Genomic DNA, 21,377 nt, shown 5'->3' on the forward strand with positions numbered 1-21,377 from the left:
TATCAGGCATTATACGGTGGTAATATAAGTTATATTACCCCCTGTATAATGTACCCTGATACCCCTTGGTTATATTACCCCCTGTATAATGTACCCTGATTACCCTCAGTTCTATAACTGAGGGGTATCAGGGGACATTATGGGTAATATTATAACTAAGGGGTATCAGGGTACATTATACAAGGGTAATATAACTAAGGAGGACTCAGTGCTATCAAGGGACATTATACAGGGGTCCTCAGTTATATTACCCCTGTATAATGTAGCCTGATACCCCTAAGTTATACGGGTATCAGGGTTGAGGAGGGGCTGGGCGCAAGCAGGCAGGCCATGAGGTGAGGTAGTGGGGGTACATACTTTTTTTAAAACTTTTTATTCTTACTTTGTTTTCTTCTTAGCTTGCGTAGGGGCCGGTCAGGGCAGGGCCAGGCAGAGTTCTTGGGAAGTTGCCACACACAGTCGTCCTCTGGACCTCTCCTGTCCGAAGCTGAGGCCTGGGCTGGGCACAGACAGGCTCACTGACACTAGCAGATGCAGTAGCAGAGCTGGGCAGCAGAACAGAACAGAAGCAAGCGTTCGCGCGGGCGGGCAGGCACGCAGCTTTACGTGGTGAGTCGGTGACGTCAACTCTGCGGCTGCCGCACTCCCAGCCTGCGCCCGCCCTGCACGCTCTGCCTCCGCTGGGTCCGAACGCCGCCCCCACCCCCACCCCCATCTGTCATGTCTGTCTGTGTATGTTGTCTGTGTTGTGATTTGTGAATCACTCACTCAGTAGTGCGGGCGGCCGGTCGCAGCAGCGAATCAGCGGGGTGGGAACCCGGGGGGGCAAGGAATGACCTGGGGGGGGGGGCAATTGCCCCTCCTTGCCCCCCTGTAGCGACGCCACTGTGAGCCCCATTGGGGACAGCTTGATGCGAATGTCAGTAAAGCGCTGCGATAATATAGCAGTGCTATATACTGTAAGTGCGTAAAAATTTAAATGATTAGGGCTGCAGTGAACTCTGTGCTGGCTGGAGCACACATTGCTGCGCATGCCTTCTCCACTCAGCTAAGGCCTGCCATTGCAAATTGGTACAGGGGAACCTACACTGCTGTGCTAGGCAGAGCTCTTTGCGGAGCGGGCACCGACAGGAGCTCTACATAGGACATTGCTGCTCCTACCTGTGCTCGCTCTGCTAAGCTCAAAGCTCTGCCTAGCACATCCGTGCATGGTCTCCTGCCCCATTGTGTAATGACAGGCTTTACCTGAGTGGAGTGAGCACAGGTAGGAGCAGAGATGTGTTCTGCCAGTACAGAGCTCACTGTGGACCCTTATGTCTGCAGTACTGGGAAATCTGTTCACCTGTACACCACATAAATGTCAGCAGTTTACACACCCTGAACTTCAGGGATCTATTTTTTCATTAAAACCGTAAAATACATAAATAAATAAATTATATAACAAAAATTAAATATGGGCTATTTAGAGTAAAATAAAGTTACATAAAAGCTTACCCTTTAAGAGGGACTCAATAAGAAAATGATCTAAGGCTCCATTCACATTGGCATCATAGGCTTCATGACATAGGAGAGCCATGGCAGCTACTGTATGTTGGATTGATTTTCAAATGGATTCTATTAAACTAAATAACTATATTTCCTGATGGAAACTGCATAATATAGTAGTACGGGGACAGGAAAACTGACAGCAACTGGCAAATAAAGAAAAAAAGTACATTTCTGCTAGCTCTAAATAGTATTATTAGCTACCTAAACTATCTAGATCACCTTTTTGTGAAAGAATATGCAATTCAATGTTGTATGCTCAAAGTAAAAGCCACAGTTGATGTACAGATACAGTGAGAAGACCTGCTTCCCGAGCTTCACGATGCTACGTATGTAATAATACAATACAGTATAATGAACTAGTTAAAAGGTATTATAATAAGCACAATAAACAATGAGATCAAACTGCATTACAAACGATTCACAAATGTCCATTGCGTTCTTTTTGTTTGCTACCGTATGATATATGTTTTATGAGGAATCAATCCCCAGAAGGTCTAAGCTTGCTGTGAATTCTGCATTGTGTATCTGCGCAGTCTCCCTATACCAGTGCTATTTCCATGGCCTACCTACATATCTGCATGGGTTAAATAGGAGTTATACACTATAATATCATTTTATACACTACGGTAGCTGTGAGCCGTCACGTAAAATGCCGTCAGTAGCTGTCGCACATAAATGCTCACAATTAAGGCTAGTTTCACACTTGTGATGTGTATTCTGGCAGGCAATGTCGGGAATCGGCCAGACACAAACTGCAGCGTGCAAAGGTTTGTGTCCAACCGATTCTCTGCATTGTCTGCTGGAATGCGGCAGGATCTCCGCTGGACCCCATTATACTTAATGGGGCCAGCAGGTATGCCGTCTGCAAACAGCAGTGCCAGATGCGGTGAATTCCGGCAGGCTGTTCTCTGGAGGTGTGAAAGTAGCCTAAATCAAATTAATGAAATCAATAGCAATACATGTATACCTGAGGTTTGGAACAACTGGACATGCACTGTAAAGCCAGCTAATGCAGTCTATGTGTGGTATAGAAGTACATGATGGCTGCGACAAAAGGGAAGGTATCATCCTGCCAATGCTACATTTCTACGATGCATTTTTAAGACGTTTTAAATCCCCAAAGTCTTGCATTTCTAGAGACTCCTCCGGGACAATGTTATCTAATGAGAAAAAAGAAAGTTTCAAACATAGAATATTTATCTTAACCCTTACCACAGAGAGACACAAAAGTATGTTTCTAGGCCAATATGGTCAGGGCTACAGCATATAAATTATGTCAATTTTACAGGTTTTTAAGGTTCAAAATTCTGTGCTGATTAAAGGGGTTTTCCCACCATAAGGACTTATCACCTATCCACAGGTTGGGTGATAAGTATCTGATTGATGATGGGTTCCAATCGCTTGAACGTCCGATGATCACAAGACTATGGTCCGTGGAGTGAATGGAGCAACGGTCAGGCATGCAACCTGCTGCCCCATTCAACTTAAAGGGACTGCTGAAGAAAAGATGAGCATACAGCATGGTCATCTCCGGAGTCCCATAGAGATGCATGAGGATGCACGCATGTTCACTTCATTCACTCCGGGGATTCAGGAACTCCATCATCCAGTCAACAGGTTGTAAGTTCTTATGGTGGATCAACTCCATTAACTTCCATACTGTATATATTTTACAAAGGTCAAAACTGTTTCTTTGACATGAATCTACTGCCTGCAGTCTCCAGAAAGGGGGAGGGGGGTATAATTCCTGCGGGTTCCACCATTATTACTTGATACCTGAAGCTCTTGGGACCCAATACAAAATCTGAAGCAAGGCCGTGCTATTTATAATAATGTTGTTTTATTATTTAGTGTAGGGAGGCATAGTTTTAAGGATCTGCATCTTCTATAGCTACACCCCCCATTGGGGACCACAATAGACCTGTTTCTGTAGGCTAGTTTCAGAAAACCAATAGGTATGCAACGTGCCAGTCCACAGGGGTAGAACACGTGAGGTTCACGGTGGGCCAAAATGTACATACAGTTCATCGGTTACTCACGGTTTAGCAGACGCCTCCCTGGGCAAGCAGTACAGTGAAGAGGAGAACAGCACTGGATTCTCTATTACAGGGGACACCGGCCAGATGGTGATTGAGGTGCCCTTGATGGTGAATGGGTGCTGAGTGCTTGTGCGGCTGGGCCCCTTAGGTATTGTCGTGACGCCAGCACCTTGGTGGTGGAAAATGTTGAGAATGGTAGTGGTATGAAGTTAGAAGAATGAGGCAGGTTTAAATCCAACTGTAAACTTTACTATAACCAGGTTCTTGATAACAGTTGACATCCAGTAATAAAACAGTCTCTGGTATACATGCAAGTTGGATGTGATGAATCCCATTAACAGGCTGTGCTGGTAGTAATTTGTCAGGCTAGGGTAGTTAGTTAGGTTCTCACTGATATACAGCTCCTTGCCTTGCTTCAGTCCCAGTTGAGGTAGTTCCAATCTTGATCTTCTACACAAGTGATACAACAGAACCCTTATCTGTCCTTAGAATAATGGTGAGGCTGCCAGAAGCTAAGTCCTTCACCTAGATACAAAGGCGCCTAGAGCCTAGAATAATGACTTTGTCCTTCCTTATTCTTTATCCAACAATAAACTTGACCAAAAATTCATTTGTTACTCCTGAAGAGTGAATAGTAGAATGTAGACTTTCCTCTGCCTGTCTTCCTGGCTTTGATACTGAGGTGTACGATGGCTTTTCTGGGCCGTGGAGCCCCAGAGAGGGCTGAGAGGAGAGGGGACCTCTCCTTCCCCTTTAGCTCCTCACTCCATCTCCTTCTGCTTCACAAATCCCAACTCTCAACTACCTAACTAGGCCTGAACTGCACTATATATACTGTGGTGCTATCCCCATCTAGTGGTGAGATGTATGTAATGCACCTGACAGCCTGGTAAAGAGGGATTTCACAGAATAATACAATACAGCATGATATTACAGAAGACAACAAAAAGCTTTTGCAGTTCCCACATAAGCTAGTGGGACGCTGCAGGTAGTTAACCCTTTAGCGACCACCCATGCTTTTTTTTAAGGCGGTCACTAAGGGGCCTTTTTATGGTGGCCCAGTCTAAGTGCTGTACAGGTTACATGAGAAGCACGATCCTGCTCTAACAGCCCAGCCCGCCTCATTTAAGTGGTGACAGAGTGAGCAGACTCCCTCTTTTTTCCCATTGGCACCAAGCAAATGAGATTGCAGGATGCCGATGTGTGAATAGGCAGGCTGAGACCTGGTGTAGGCCCCAAGTCTGCCTTGAGTGTTCTCCGGCAGCTGCGGACAATGTCAGTATAGCACTGACATTAAAATGCAATGCACTATAGGGATAGTGCATTGTGTTTTAAAAGCAATCAAAAGATTGCCTATTATAGTCTCCTTGTGGGACTATTAAGTGGATAAAAAAAAGTTTAAAAAAAGTTAAAAAAAACCTTTATTAAATAAAAAAAATATATAAAAAAATACACTTTTTTCCATTGAAAAACCCTTTTTCAATGAAAAAAATGCAAAAATAAAATCTCCCCCCCATGTATCATTGCGTATGTAACAACCCGCACTACACAAATATCATGTAAATTAGTAAATTATCCCCTACAGTGAAAGCCGTAAAAAATAATAATAATCAAAAATTGCAAATCTCCACCAAAAAAACTTAATATCAAAAAGTGTTATTTTACCCCCAAATATACCAATGAAAACTATAAGTCTTCCTGCAAAAATCAAGCCCTCACACAACTCCATAGAAAAAAAAAAAGTTAGGGGCAGAGGTGGATTGGCCTTAGACCTTATAGGGAAATTTTCCGGTGGGCCGATACCCAAAGGGGCCACTGAAGCCCTCTTGTCTGCTGCTGGCCAGGTAGATAATTAGCTCTCACTGGTAATTAACGCTGTGAGAATCAGAAACTCATGTATCCTACCAGTGACCACACATGCCCTCTGAATTCAATTGCTGTGGCCTGCATGTCATCTCCTAAGCCCCCTCCTCCATAGCTTGATCAGAGAAAAATGGAGGAGGAACACAGAAAATAGCATTTATTATTGTCCACAACAGGAGGACAGATTTTGGTATAATATATTGTGGTGCACTATGGTATTTGGTTCTGCTGGGATAGTATTTTGTACTAGGGTGTTGAGCTGCCTTATGTCAATTTGGACCCCCCCTACAACATGGGGCACTTATATTTAATTTTTTTCCAGGGCTACTTTAAGTTCCCAGTCCGCCCCTGGTTATGGGTCTTGGGATGCGGCGATGTAAAAAGATTTTCTTCTTTTAAAAATAAATAAATAAAAATAAGGTTTTTATTGCACAAAGGGCTCATGTACATGACCGTGTGCCAGTCAGGCCCTTGCTGCGGACCACACTCCGTAGTGCTTCTGTAAGGTTTCGTGCCTCCGTTCCGCACCGACCTTCCGGATTGCGTACCCATTCAAGTGGGCCGCAATACGGGTACGGCCGGTCAACGGCCATGTGCATGAGGCCAAAAGTAGTAAAATAAAAAATAAACGGCATGTATTTGGTATCACTGTAATCGTACTGACCCAAAGAATAAACATATCATGTTATTTATGCAGAAAAATAAGAGCTACAAAATTTAGTACGTAAAAACTCAGTGGTAGTATTACTGTTTTTCCCATCTCCCTCCCAGAAAGAGTTAATAAAAGGTAATCAGAAAATTATGTGTTCCCCAAAATGGCACCATTAAAAGCTGCAACTTGTCCCACAAAAAACAAGCTCTCATACAATTACATAGATGGAAAAATAAAAATGTTATAGCTCTTGGAAAGCAACAATGAAAAAATGAAGAAAAACGCTTGGTCAGTAAGGCCTAAAAACAGGCTGGCCACTAAGGGGTTAATACTTCATGTGACAGCATCTCTGCAGCCTAGTGACAACTGGGAAGCATTGGAGTCACAGTGCTGAATTGGCAGGGAATTAAATTGGCAAGTAATGCTTCTTTTGTTATTTCAAACCATTTCCTGCCTTTGCCCCAGTTTTTAATAATTTAAAACCTGGAATTAAAAATCAGTCTCCTGTGAATTCATGGAGGTCATATACTGCATGATGAAATGTCACATCACAAGAAAGAAATGTCAGTATTACCTATACCAGCCAATCAAAATGGAGTGTCCAAGGTTAGCAAAAAAGGTTCCCCCTTTTCTCCCAGAAACATCTATAGTTTAAGATATATGCCTTCTAATGAAGCCCATTTGAGAAGGTGGTGGTGGTTGATACATTTTTAATCCATTGTTTGTTACTCCTAAACTCTCTCTTAATCGCATAGCTTTTGCAAATGATGATGTATTCTCAACTCAAATATTCCCCAAAAAGATGGGGTGGATGTCTGATTAATAACAAACATACATATCTAAATGGCGGGGGTGGGGAGGGCGCACTTGGGCAGCTCAGCCTCTGTTGGTGGTGGACCTTGTCCCAGCCCTGGATGTGACCCTTTGATAACACTTGCCTTCACTCTGAGGGATACACGCACGATGGCCTCAGCTTCCTGGGTCACAATACTCTATGGAATCAATGTATGACAAGACGGTTTGGGAATGATACACACTAAAATAAGACAGTTCCCAAGATACCCACAGAGAATATATACTTTGCATAGCACATGCAACAGTGGGAAACAAACCAAAAAAAAAACAAAAAAGTGGTCATTGAATTTTCCCAACGAAGTACACACTTGATCTGTCTATATACTAGAATATATTCCCCTATATACCCATATTATGAACATTACTGTGCATTGCAAACATCATTCCATATACCTTCTGGTATTAGTATATGACTATACTAGCATTCAGAGAATATAGGAGAAACAGAAGTGCCTTATAAATCAAGGTTAGGCACATCAACACCTATACGAATATCTGCATTGTAAACACGGATGTAGGATTCTGTAATAAGAAAATCATATAGAAATATATTTCCCTTCTGATACATTCTTTCTAATGTTGTTAGACTGTTTTTATACCTTCCTATATTTATATATCCTCTTATATATATATTTTTATATCTCTTTAACAATTGTTCACACTGAACAACAGTGCAATGAGTTTGGTCCAAAATAATCTATAGAGGGCCTTCTAGAGGAGCCAGAGACACCTATAAGTAAAAAACGCACCAGTGCTGAAAAAACACATATATAAAACGCAATAAAACCGCAATTGAACAAGAATCCTACCTTACACCATTAGATCCATTCCAGATTTACTACAGAGCACTCTAGGAAGACATATATATAAGAGCCGGTTTGTCAGACAGATCAAATATAGCCACTGAGGAAGAAGACAGCATAGTCTTCGAAACGCGTCTGGCATATAAGATATATTTGATCTGGCACCACTATAACCGGCAATTAGACATTCAGCATCGCTCTCCTAGCCGATGTTAAAGAAAGCGCTTTCAAGTAAAAAAAAAGTCCTGAAATTACGGCAGTGATCGGCGTGCTACAGGAAGTAGCAGGAAGATGGCTCAGCTCCATCACCTGTGCAGGCACCGTCGGAGACACGAGGGACGCCAAAGACACACAGGGAGCCTCACTACAAGCCAACTCTGGGACCGCTAAAGAAGAGCAACGAAATACAGCAGTGCTCCGTCCACCAGTCATAACAGACTGCATCTGCCATACAGACCATGTATTCTTGCTAAGTGAAGTACTATCGAAGCCTTCTATTAGAGATCACAAAAGATAAAAGTCAGAGTTAAGCTTACCCTATACTCACTCCACGTGGGACGCCACGAATAGGACATCATCTACATACATGTAAGTACTGGAATAACTCTCTGCAACCGCACTTTGTATCACTGAACTTTTTGATCATACAGGGAGTGCAGAATTATTAGGCAAGTTCTATTTTTGAGGATTAATTTTATTATTGAACAACAACCATGTTCTCATTGAACCCAAAAAACTCACTAATATCAAAGCTGAATATTTTTGGAAGTAGTTTTTAGTTTGTTTTTAGTTTTAGCTATTTTAGGGGGATATCTGTGTGTGCAGCTGACTATTACTGTGCATAATTATTAGGCAACTTAACAAAAAACAAATATATACCCATTTCAATTATTTATTTTTACCAGTGAAACCAATAGAACATCTCAACATTCACAAATATACATTTCTGACATTCAAAAACAAAACAAAAACAAATCAGTGACCAATATAGCCACCTTTCTTTGCAAGGACACTCAAAAGCCTGCCATCCATGGATTCTGTCAGTGTTTTGATCTGTTCACCATCAACATTGCGTGCAGCAGCAACCACAGCCTCCCAGACACTGTTCAGAGAGGTGTACTGTTTTCCCTCCTTGTAAATCTCACATTTGATGATGGACCACAGGTTCTCAATGGGGTTCAGATCAGGTGAACAAGGAGGCCATGTCATTAGATTTTCTTCTTTTATACCCTTTCTTGCCAGCCACGCTGTGGAGTACTTGGACGCGTGTGATGGAGCATTGATCTGCATGAAAATCATGTTTTTCTTGAAGGATGCAGACTTCTTCCTGTACCACTGCTTGAAGAAGGTGTCTTCCAGAAACTGGCAGTAGGACTGGGAGTTGAGCTTGACTCCATCCTCAACCCGAAAAGGCCCCACAAGCTCATCTTTGATGATACCAGCCCAAACCAGTACTCCACCTCCACCTTGCTGGCGTCTGAGTCGGACTGGAGCTCTCTGCCCTTTACCAATCCAGCCACGGGCCCATCCATCTGGCCCATCAAGACTCACTCTCATTTCATCAGTCCATAAAACCTTAGAAAAATCAGTCTTGAGATATTGGCCCAGTCTTGACGTTTCAGCTTGTGTGTCTTGTTCAGTGGTGGTCATCTTTCAGCCTTTCTTACCTTGGCCATGTCTCTGAGTATTGCACACCTTGTGCTTTTGGGCACTCCAGTGATGTTGCAGCTCTGAAATATGGCCAAACTGGTGGCAAGTGGCATCTTGGCAGCTGCACGCTTGACTTTTCTCAGTTCATGGGCAGTTATTTTGCGCCTTGGTTTTTCCAAACGCTTCTTGCGACCCTGTTGACTATTTTGAATGAAACGCTTGATTGTTCGATGATCACGCTTCAGAAGCTTTGCAATTTTAAGAGTGCTGCATCCCTCTGCAAGATATCTCACTATTTTTGACTTTTCTGAGCCTGTCAAGTCCTTCTTTTGACCCATTTTGCCAAAGGAAAGGAAGTTGCCTAATAATTATGCACACCTAATATAGGGTGTTGATGTCATTAGACCACACCCCTTCTCATTACAGAGATGCACATCACCTAATATGCTTAATTTTTAGTAGGCTTTCGAGCCTATACAGCTTGGAGTAAGACAACATGCATAAAGAGGATGATGTGGTCAAAATACTAATTTGCCTAATAATTCTGCACGCAGTGTATTGTGAACTCAAGTTCCAGATTGCAACACTATATATGAATATCAATCAGCAACTATAAGTTACATTTTCCTGAGTAACTACTTTGAAAGTATATTACTATTGCGGAGTTCCTTCCTACAATTGGCAGTACGTACACATCATCACTCTAACTACTATTTTTCTTGATCATATTTTCTCCATTAGCACGTTCGCACTTTAGAGACTATATAATCTCTATTTTTGTTGCACTCCCCGCATTTTTTGCATTTTTTGCATTTTTTACATTGTTGGATTTTTTGTATTTTGTATTCATTTAACTTTTTATACACTTTTTTATATGCATTGGCCTGCATTTTTCTTTTTCCATTTGCACAGATTTGGACTATATTTATTATACCTATCACAAATATAGGTCACATCTCGAATTGGGTATTTATCTATATTTTTTCCACACAACTTTGCCATAAAGAAACCTGCTTACGATATCACATCTATGATCTACTTGGACCCCTTTTGCTTGAGATTGGAATGAACTCTGCCTTGACCTCAGAACCTGTATCTTAGTGGTTGTTCTACAAGCCTACTAGCTGATACCCATATTTTACTGAATAACTGCAGTGCTGCTACTATTTGGCTATATATATTTTTGAATATATCTGTTCGGACATTTTATATACATATATATTTTATTTATATTTTATACTTACACCCATTTAATAAATAATTTTTAGTGACCCACTACATATTGAGTCTATGTGATTCCACTTATAAGAGTGCAATTCACTTTTTCTTAACTATTTGATTTGGTAAACAGAGTGCGACATCAGTTTGGAGCACCTTGCCATCGCTAACCAGAGGGAGAGCCGCCCTGGACATTCTTCTACTGTAGATCCAAATTATTATATGACCATGCATTTGTTTAGAGTATTAATTGATATTAACCCCTTAAACAGGTTGTCCAAGATTAGAAAAACATGGCTACTCTCCTACTAAAACATCTCCACATGTGTCCATGAATTGTGTATGTTACAGAAGTAAAAGGTGCTGAGCTGCAATACGACACACAACCCATGAACAGATGTAGTGGAACAATGTTATTCTTATCCTGGACAAACCTTTAAGGACCTAGACATATTTGTTCCCAAGTATTAGGTTTTAATTTTTGAATGCGGATACTTTGTAATCTATACCTTTTTTTAGCAGGACAAAACCTTGGGGGTCAGTCGGTCATTGAGCCACCCATCGTGGCAAAGATGAAACTGCACTGATAGTACCAGTCCTTCATTATTTAAGTACAGTTTCCAAGGGGTAAATGACCTGCTGGTTCATCATGGTCACATGACTACAGGCCCTGCACCTAGTGGTGGGCAGCTGGAGTCCAGACATGAATTGAGCTGCAGCCTGCGGAGTAGTTAATAGAGGAACCTAGAGAGCTCTACTGACACACTCCACATCTAGCATCTTTTGAGCTCCTGGCCATTCTGGGAGAGGTTGGAATGGGGAAAGTGTTGCTTCCAGTAGAGAACGGTTGTTTATCAGAGAAACTGCCATCAGTGAGGGAGGGATGGGAATGGAGACAATGCTGCTGTCCGTAGAGGAAGGATGGAAAGGGGGACAATGCTGCCAGTGGTGGATGAGTAAGAAGGGGGGCAATGCTTCTGCCAGTCTTGGAGATGTGGGAAGGGGGTCAATGTTCCTGTCAGAGTGTGATTGGTGGAAAAAGGTTGAATGCTTCTGTAATGTGGGGAAGTGGCACAATGCTGCTGTCAGTGATGCAGGACTGTTGTGTTTGTTTGTTGTTCCTATGGAGATATTTTATGCTGTTTGTGGTATTTCTTTCCCACGTCTTAAAAAGTATTTTCTTCATCATTGTGGTATTTACTTGGCACATCTGGGCAGGTACTTTATGCATAAATTGTGGCATTTACTTGGCACTTCAAGGGAGATATTTTGTGCTGCACTGTCTCATTTGTTTGGTGCTTCTGTGGAGGTATTTTGTGATGCATTGTCATACTTGGTGGCTTTAGGGCGGTCATTTAACCCCTTCATGTCTGGGGATGTTTTTGGTCCTCGTGACCAGAGCAAAATTTCACCGTTTAGAATGCATTCTAAAGTAATTTATTTATTTTTTGTGTTTTTTTGGGGCGGGGGGTTCTCAGTCTACTCCACAATGTTTTCTTTGGAAGACACATGAGTCTCTTTCATTTAAAATTAGATTGGATATTAATGACTTTTGTAGGGCCTACTAACCCCTTAAATGCAAATGCCAGACACCCACACACAATGACTCCGATTCAAGTCATTTAACCTCTCAGATGCCACAGGCCATAGTGACTGCAGTTAGACAGCATCATGGGGCTCTGTCTGTCCTCTGATCAGAGCCCCCATGGTGAAATTGTGGGTCTTTGATCCATTGGTATGACAGCCTTAGACCTTGTGAAGGCTCCCAAATATGTCAGGGTAAGCTGCCTGGCAAGGTGTCCTGTGGCAGGATTTAACAGGCAGTCAGTAAAACTCCCATAGACTGCAATAGTATTTTATTCTAATCTATGGTACAAGCGATCAGAGAATGTCGTGTTCAAGTCCCCTAAGGGGACTAAAAATGACAGCAAAAACTGCTTTGTAGATGGAAATATTAAAATGTTTTTGTATGTCAGAATATGAAAAAAATAAAAAATTTAAGAAATAAAATAAATATAAATATATATTTTAAATAATTTTTGAAAAGTTTTTATTGCTTTTGAAAAGTGGTAAAACATAATAAAAACGATATGAATTTGGTATCAACGTAATCAGATAATTGGATTGTCATGTTATTTTCAGCACATAATGAACACCAGAAAAACAAAATCCAAAAAAAATATTAAACCATGGTTTTCTTTTTATTAATTTCAACTCAAGAACAGTTTTACCACTTCACAATACAATATATGGTAAATTAAATGGTGCTAGTGAAAAATACAACTTGTGCTGCGAAAACAAAGCCGTCATATTGCTATATGAACTAAAAATTTAAAAAAAGAGTTGTGGTTCTTGGAAGGCTGGAAGAGAAAAATGGAAACACACAAACAAAAATTACTGTAGCTTGGTCTTTTTTTTTATTGGTACAAATGCAGTGATACCAAACATATACAGTCATTTTTATGTTTTAGTATTTAAAAAAAAAGTAAAAAAAAAGGTTTTATGTGAAAAAGTCATTTATGTGTTGTTGCACTTCAGAAGGCCATATCTTTTTTTATTTTTTTTCCCCGCTGATGTAGCTATACAAAGGCTTGTTTCATCTTTTGAGATTAAGTACCATTTTGGGCTACATATAAATTACTATATATATATATATATATGTACGTACAAGATGAGGCAGCACTCCGGAGTGCTGCCTCATCTTGTACTTGTCTATAAATAGGCTCAACAACCTACAGGCTGGAGGGATTGCACCCACATCATTTTTGATTAGTGCTGCTGTCTTTTGTACTTATATACAGTCAGGTCCATAAATATTGGGACATCGACAAAATTCTAACATTTTTGGCTCTATAGACCACCATAATGGATTTGAAATTAAACAAACACGATGTGCTTTAACTGCAGACTGTCAGCTTTAATTTGAGGGTATTTACATCCAAATCAGGTGAACGGTGTAGGAATTACAACAATTTGCATATGTGCCTCTCACTTGTTAAGGAACCAAAAGGAATGGAACAATTGGCTTCTCAGCTGTTCCTTGGCCAGGTGTGTGTTATTCCCTCATTATCCCAATTACAATGAGCAGATAAAAGGGTCCAGATTGATGTTTTCTGGAGAAGCCAAAAGTGCCAAATCAGAATCATGAGCCCCAGCAAAGCTCAGATGGCGGCAGAAAACACCTTAAAGAATTCGCCAGACAAGACTCCCAACATGGCGCTGCAGCTCCCTCACCAACACGTGCGAACAGCACCAGGAGCCAGGCGGCACAGCAGTCACACTCCGATGCAGAGCCTGAGCTGGAGTTTACCCTGCAAACCTCACACCAACAACTAATGGCGGCCATAACAGGGTGCCAGGTCTCCCTGACAGGGAAGATAGAAGAGGTTAGGGTGGACTTGGGTCTCTTGCGCCAGGATGTCCAACAACTGCGCGAAAGAGTTAAGCTTACCGAGACGCGAGTATCAGACCTGGAGGACTTGACTAGCCCCTTACCAGCAAGGCTTGCTGCCGTGGAGGCGTCTGTGGAAATGTACCACCAAAAAAACGTAATTAGACTTACAATTCTGTTTCCTTGAGTCCACCATGACGGCTCTACTATGAGATTGACCCTTGACCTCTGTAGGGGCAGGAACACACAGAGTTTAAAAGGACACCACCCACTCTCACCCTCAGTGCTTTCCAAATTACCAAGTGGGTGCAGCCTTAATTTAGGCAATATATACCTATATATATTTATTTATTTTTTTATGTTTTTTTTTTTTAGTTTTAATTCATACTCAACCCCTCCTTAAATCTCAGGGGGGAAAAATCTCGGCCGTCATGGTGGACTCAAGAAAACAGAATTACCGGTAAGTCTAATTACGGTTTTTCCATTTCGTCCACCATGACGGCTCTACTATGAGAGCTACCAGATTACTAAATAGGGTGGGCAACTGCTTGTAGAACCTTTTGACCGAAGGCCAAGTCCGCAGAAGCCGAAACATTAATGCGGTAATGTTTGATAAAAGTATTTATACTCGACCAGGTGGCCGCTCTACAAATTTTGTCTAAGGAGACACCCCCTTTTTCTGCCCACGAAGAAGCCATAGCTCTTGTAGAGTGGGCTTTTATATTTGTGGGGCTGTTTAGACCCGACTTCTGATAGCAACAAATAATGTTAGATCTGATCCATCTTCCAATGGTGGCTTTGGATGCCTTTTTTCCCTTGTTTGGACCTGCGTATTGAACAAGAAGATTATCATCCTTCCTAAATTCCTTTGTTGAATCTAGGTACTGTATGATAGTATCCCGAACATCCAGGAGCTGGAGCTGATCTTGTGATGGACAATCTTTGGGAAAGGATGGAAGAAAAATTTCCTGATCTCTGTGAAAGTCCGACACTACTTTCGGCAGGAAACCCGGATCCAGACGTAAAACTATTCTGTCTGGAAAGATAGTGAGGTATGGTTCCCGGCAGGACAGTGCCTGGATTTCGCCCAGTTATGGCCACTAGGAAAGCCGCTTTTAATGATAGGTGTTTGAGTTAGATATCCTGAATAAGAGAAAATGGTGAACTTGTAAGACTTCTCATGACCAAGTTTAAGTCCCATTGAGGCGTCCTAGGGGTTAGGGATGGCCTTAACCTGGAGGCAGCTCTTATAAACTTTCTTATCCACCTATGACTGGCTAGGTCCTTATCATAGCAAGCCCCCAAGGCCGAGACCTGTACTTTAAGAGTACTTGGTCTGAGGCCCAGATCTAAACCTCGTTGGAGAAAATCTAGTACTTTCTCAATATTTGGGGAAGAGTTTACCGGAGGGCTCTGGCCTAGCCAACTACAGTATTTCTTCCATATTTTAAGATATATCGCAGAGGTGACTTCTTTCCTGCTAGATTTAAGGGTATTTATAACCTTCTCTGATAGCTCCCTGCTTTTTAGGACCTCGCGTTCAGCATCCAGGCTGATAATTTGAACAGACCTGGATTCTGATGAAGAATTGGACCTTGAGAAATAATGTTCTCCTGTGGGGGGATTCTCCAGAGTTCTTCCAGAGCTAGTTCCCTTAGTACTGGGAACCAATTTCTTTTTGTCCAGTATGGGACAACCAGTATTACTGTTACTGGGTCTGACCTTATTTTCTGCAGCACTCTGGGTATTAGCGGCCAAGGGGGAAAGGCATAGGCTAGATCCCAAGTCCACCTGATTGAGAATGCATCCGTTGCCCAAGGGTTGTCCCTTGGGTTTAGGGAGCAGAAAGGATGGACTTTTGCATTTTTTCTTGACGCAAACAGGTCTTTCTGGGGAATTCCACCCTGGTGATCTGATGGAATACGTCTGAGTTTAGGGCCCATTCTCCCGGATCTATGGTCATCCTGCTGAGAAAGTCCGCTTGGATATTTTCTGTACCCTTTAAATGGATCGCTGTGATGGAGAGAACATTCCTTTCTGCCCAGAAGAATATTTTTTCCGCCAGTTCTTTTAAGCTTGTTGATCTTGTGCCCCCTTGATGTCTCAGATATGCGACCGCTGTTACATTGTCTGAAAAGATTTTCAGGTGTTTTCCGGAGACTTTGTCTTGTGACGCCTTCAGCACCTCCCAGATCGCTAGGGTCACACAAAGCATCTCGCTGGGATCGGCGAATATATCTTTGTATCCAGATTTTTCAGCTGACCTGCAGAAGAAACAAGCCACATTCGTCTCCATTAAACAACGCCTCAGAGAGCTGAATTTCAAGTATTCAATGGCGTATCCGGCACGTTTACGTCTCGTGGACGGCGACAAGTCACTCTTCTTCTCCAACCCTGCTGAGGCGAAGGACTGGCTATCTGGGAGAACCTGCCGTTCCCCTCCCAAGTGATCGAGCTTGAAGATGAGGCCTCCATGGGCATACATAAGGGAGATGAAAAGGTTCCTGCAAGGACTGCACTATAACCACTGATTTCCGGTTACCTTGGTTCGTGGTTTGGTAACGCATTGCACTATATCTCTGTGTGGACTTGGGGACACTGAGGTTTACTTATTTGCCGTTCAATCTTGAATGTACTCATGAAAATAGCAAGTATCACTGTTTTTGGGGGGAGCCAGCTTCTCCACCTGCACTGGAATTCCACCTCTCTACACCGTGCAGGTCCCCCATGCACATGGCCATTTGCTATTTTAGCAGGGTTGATGTTCTAACAGTTAACCCAATGTTTGGGTGTTTGAGAGTATATCTTATGTTACACGCTATTATTGAAATGTCTTGTAATCAAGTAATGAGTGTTCAAGATAACATGTACCTTCCTCGCCATGGTGAACCCCAGTGGCTGTGTGCCTATCCTTATTACTTTGCCTGGACTCTACTATAGCGGATCTTAGAGTGATGTCCTGGAATGTGAGGGGTTTGGGAGGGCCCAGGAAGCGAATGGCTGTGTTTACACATGTCCGTAGTTATGCTCCACATATTCTAGGGCTGCAGGAAACACACCTTACCACGGAAACGGGAGAGTCAAGAAACCTTGGGCTCAGTGGGTGGAGAGTGCCTATGGCAATTCATACTCTAAAGGGGTGTCCCTATTGATACACTGGGCAGTTCGGTGGGAACCACATCACACGAGTATTGATCCTGAGGGAAAATATGTTTTTGTGTATGCTCATATTAATGGAATGCCGTATGTGATACTAAATATGTATAACCCTCCTCCAGCTAGTCTCTCGCTGCTCCACAGCGGCGGGGTTTGCAGCACAATTCCCATCAGCCGGGATTCTCGGCATGGGAGATCTTAATCTGCCCCTGGACGAGTCAAAGGACAGGTTCCGCAATCCGTCCAACAATTCTATCCGCCGGTCATCTAATATGGCTCTGGCGCGCCTGCTGTCTGAGCTGGGATGGATTGACATATAGGGGGAGAGGTATCCGGATCGAATCAAATTTTCTTGTTTCACTCCCTCTAGGGGAGCTTTATCTAGGATTGATTACCTCCTGGGCACCCCTGGCACCTTTATGGCAATGCGGGACATACATTATGGGCCCCAGGGTCCGTCTGACCATGCACCTATTATGGCCTTGATCACCAATCCTTACACTGCTGCTCGCACTCCTAAGCAACGCATACTGTACACCCATTCTGGCTATCTTTTATAACAAGAAATTCTCCCGTCGTAGGGAGGAGGATTTGGGCACACAGTGCAGGAATGCAGAACTTGCGTACATCACTAATCCTACAGAGGAGAACAGGTTAGACTGGATGCTGAAGGGCAGACATTACATGAACCACTTAAGGGAAAAAAGTGTTCGCAAGATGCTATTCTTGCAGCAGCAGACCTTTGAGCAGGGTAGTAGAGTGGGTAGAGTATTGGCGCAGGTAGTACGTAGGAACAATATGGCTCCACCGATATTACGCATTGCGGACAATAGTGGGATGGTGATATCTGAGCCTGAAGGCATATTAGACCGTTTTGGGGAATTTTATCGGGATTTATATAGCTCTCGGGTTCAGTACTCTACTCATACAATGGAGGAGTACCTCCAGGAGGTTTCCTATCCGCAATTATCTGCACCAGATAGAGAGCTGTTGGATGGAGAGATTACATTGGAGGAGGTAAATGAGGCGATCACAGGATTCAATTTGGGAAAGGCACCGGGACCGGATGGGATCCCGTTGGAGGTGTATTCCAGATATGTGGACATTCTAGGAGCACAGCTCCTGCGCATGTATAAGGCGTCTTTAGCTGGTGGTGCGCTCCCGGAATCACTGTATGAGGCTTCCATTGTAGTTCTGCTAAAGCCCGATAAGGACCCCTAGGAGTGCGGGTCATATCGCCCTATATCACTGTTACACTTAGACTACTAAATTCTCACCAAATTATTAGCGAACAGATTGAATAGAGTAATATCATCTATCATACATGAAAACCAGTCCGGCTTTATCCCTGGCCGCTCCACTTCTAGCAACATAAGAAGGGCACAGGTTATTGCTCAGCTTGGATGTGCGGACCGGAAATTATGGGCTTTGGCGGCGCTAGACACTGCCAAGGCGTTTGACTAAGTTAAATGGCCTTACTTGATACAGGTCCTCAGGCACTTTGGCTTCGGTCCCACGTTCATCAGATGGGTTAATATCCTTTACAGTTCCCCATCCGCGAATATTATGATTAATGGATCCCTGTCATCAACATTTAAACTATATAGAGGAACCAGGCAGGGTTGCCCTCTGTCTCCCCTTTTAATCGCGGTAGCCATTGAGCATCTGGCACTGAGGATCCGTCAGGATGTTATTTTCAAAGGTATAGCTCTGGGAAATAGGGAGGATTGGTTAGGATTATATGCTGATGACCTCATTTTATACATGGATTCAGTGGAATCTACATTGCCTAGAGCAATAACCCTTATTGAGCAGTTTGGCTCTTTCTCTGGATTATGTATAAATTGGGCAAAATCGTTCATCATGCCTTTGTGGGCCTCGGACTGGCCGTCCGTATATTATAATTTGATGGTAGTAGACAGATTTAAGTGTTTAGGTGTTATTATTACGAAAGACCCAGCTATCTCACATGAACTAAACACGATCCCCTTGGTGTCATATTTCGTTGATAAATTTAAATCTTGGAACACCTTACCGTTGTCCACCATGGGTCGGATAAACCTAATCAAAATGATTCTCCAACCTAAAGCTCTGTATCTGCTGGAACATGCCTGTGTACCAATCCCACGTACATTTTTTGATAGATTACACTCGATCATGGCGACCTTCATATGGGGCAGGAACAGGCGGAAACTGGCCATTAAATCCCTACAGAGGAGCTGGGATAAAGGGGGGGGGCGGCCTTGCCAGACTTATTTTTGTATTTATCAACTGCGATATCTGGTGCCATGGGTGACCCGGGATGTGCTTCCCAATTCTGAATATTATTTGCAGGAGTACTTGCGGCTCTCCACTCTATGGCCCGTTCTTGAAGGCCTTGCATCTGTATAAGGTTCGCTTTTACAGATCCATAGACTTGCGCACCAGGTGTGGAGAGCTGCAAAGATGCATCAATACAAGGACCTACCGGATGATATTCCACTGTGGAATAACCCACTACTTCCTCAGCTGTTACATTGTGAAGGGGAAATTGTATGGAAAGGATATGGGGTACACTATCTGAAAGATCTATATGAAAATAGCATTCTATTCTCCTTCTCTGTTACAGACCAAAGTTGGAATTTTGAGACCACATTTCTTTAGATATTTGTAGTTGAGACATGCCCTCCAGGCCCAATTACGAGCTCTCAAGAGGCCGGTCTCGGCATATCCACTCATTGGGGTTTTTAGAACTCAGGGGCCAAGGGGATTGATATCTGCCCTTTATACACACCTGCTCAATCTCAAATTCTCTGCTTCTCCCTTAGGAGCGGAGTGCAAATGGAGGGGCAACATACCTACTTTGTCAGCTGAAGAATGGAGCGAGGCCTTAGAGGCTCCAGTAGTTGTATCACCGTCCCTCACTAATAGACTGACACAACTTTTTATACCACATAGATGTCACCTTACCCTGACTAGACTTTTTAAAATGGGTAGGAGGCCCCATACGGGATGACACAGGTGTGCGCAGTTAAATGCGGATTTCTGGCACCTCATGTGGGACTGTAGTCACATTCGCCCATACTGGAGGGCTGTAATTGATGTCATATCCACCTTGATCCCAGATACTCTAGAGGTATGCCCCAAAGCTTTCCTCCTAGGAATTCTTGAAGATGATTTGCGATCACGCTATACACTCACTTTCATTAGGGAGGCTCTTTTCCTCGCCAGAAAGGCTATTGCTCTTGGGAGAGGAAAGTAAAGGGGATACTTCTGGGAGTCCAGGAGATCTCTCTTTCACCAGGAGTCTCCTGGACATTCCAGGACTGTTGACAAGTGAAGGAAAAGTGAAGGGTGGTGTCTCTTTGTAAACATCACAATAATGCCATGCAATGCGATAGCAGTATGAACGGACCATATAGGGCATTCCAGCTGTGGTGAAACTACGAATCCCAGCATGCTCCGTTCATTTCTATGGAGTTCAGCTAAGCAAGTGTACATCTTTGGAGTCGTAGATTTACCACGGCTGGAGTGCCAGAGGTTAGCCAGCACAGACCTAGGGTCTTTACTATTGTCACCAGTTTGAGTATGTAGAATAGATATTGGCATATATTTATATACCAGTATATTAGACAGTAGAAATAAAGACTATTGAAAAAAATAAGTCAAAGATTGAACTACATAAATATGGCTTTTTGAGTACATTTTATTAAGTATACAATACAATTTAAGATATATTAGATGTGATATTTTATATATGACAATCTGTACAATAGATTTATAACTATTGGTGAATGGCATAAATAACAAATGAAAGCTATGGTGTGTTTTGACTGTTTTCCTTTCAAAATGTATTATCTGAATAGACAGAAATTAACTATCAGGGGCGTACCCTGGTGCAAAAGTGCCTCCTCACAGTAAATCTTACTGTACAGACCCTAATTAGCTATAAAGCATCTATATAGACAGGACCTCATAACATGCAGACAAATAGTATTAAACAAATCCAGGTCAAGTGCAGTAAAGCTTAATGTCTGCATCCTTTATGGTCTAGGGCAGTGAAGGGGTTAATGTCAGCATTCCTGGAGTAAGGAAGGTGTTAATTTGTGTATGCCTGTGGGTCTAGGGCGATGAAAGGACAGTGAATGGGTTAATGTCAGTGCACCCTGTGTCCTAGGACCATGAGTGGGTTAATTGCAGGATCCCTAGCAGTCTTGGACAAT

Source organism: Bufo bufo, chromosome 2 (assembly GCF_905171765.1).
Source record: "Bufo bufo chromosome 2, aBufBuf1.1, whole genome shotgun sequence".
In the NCBI taxonomy this organism is placed as follows: domain Eukaryota; kingdom Metazoa; phylum Chordata; class Amphibia; order Anura; family Bufonidae; genus Bufo; species Bufo bufo.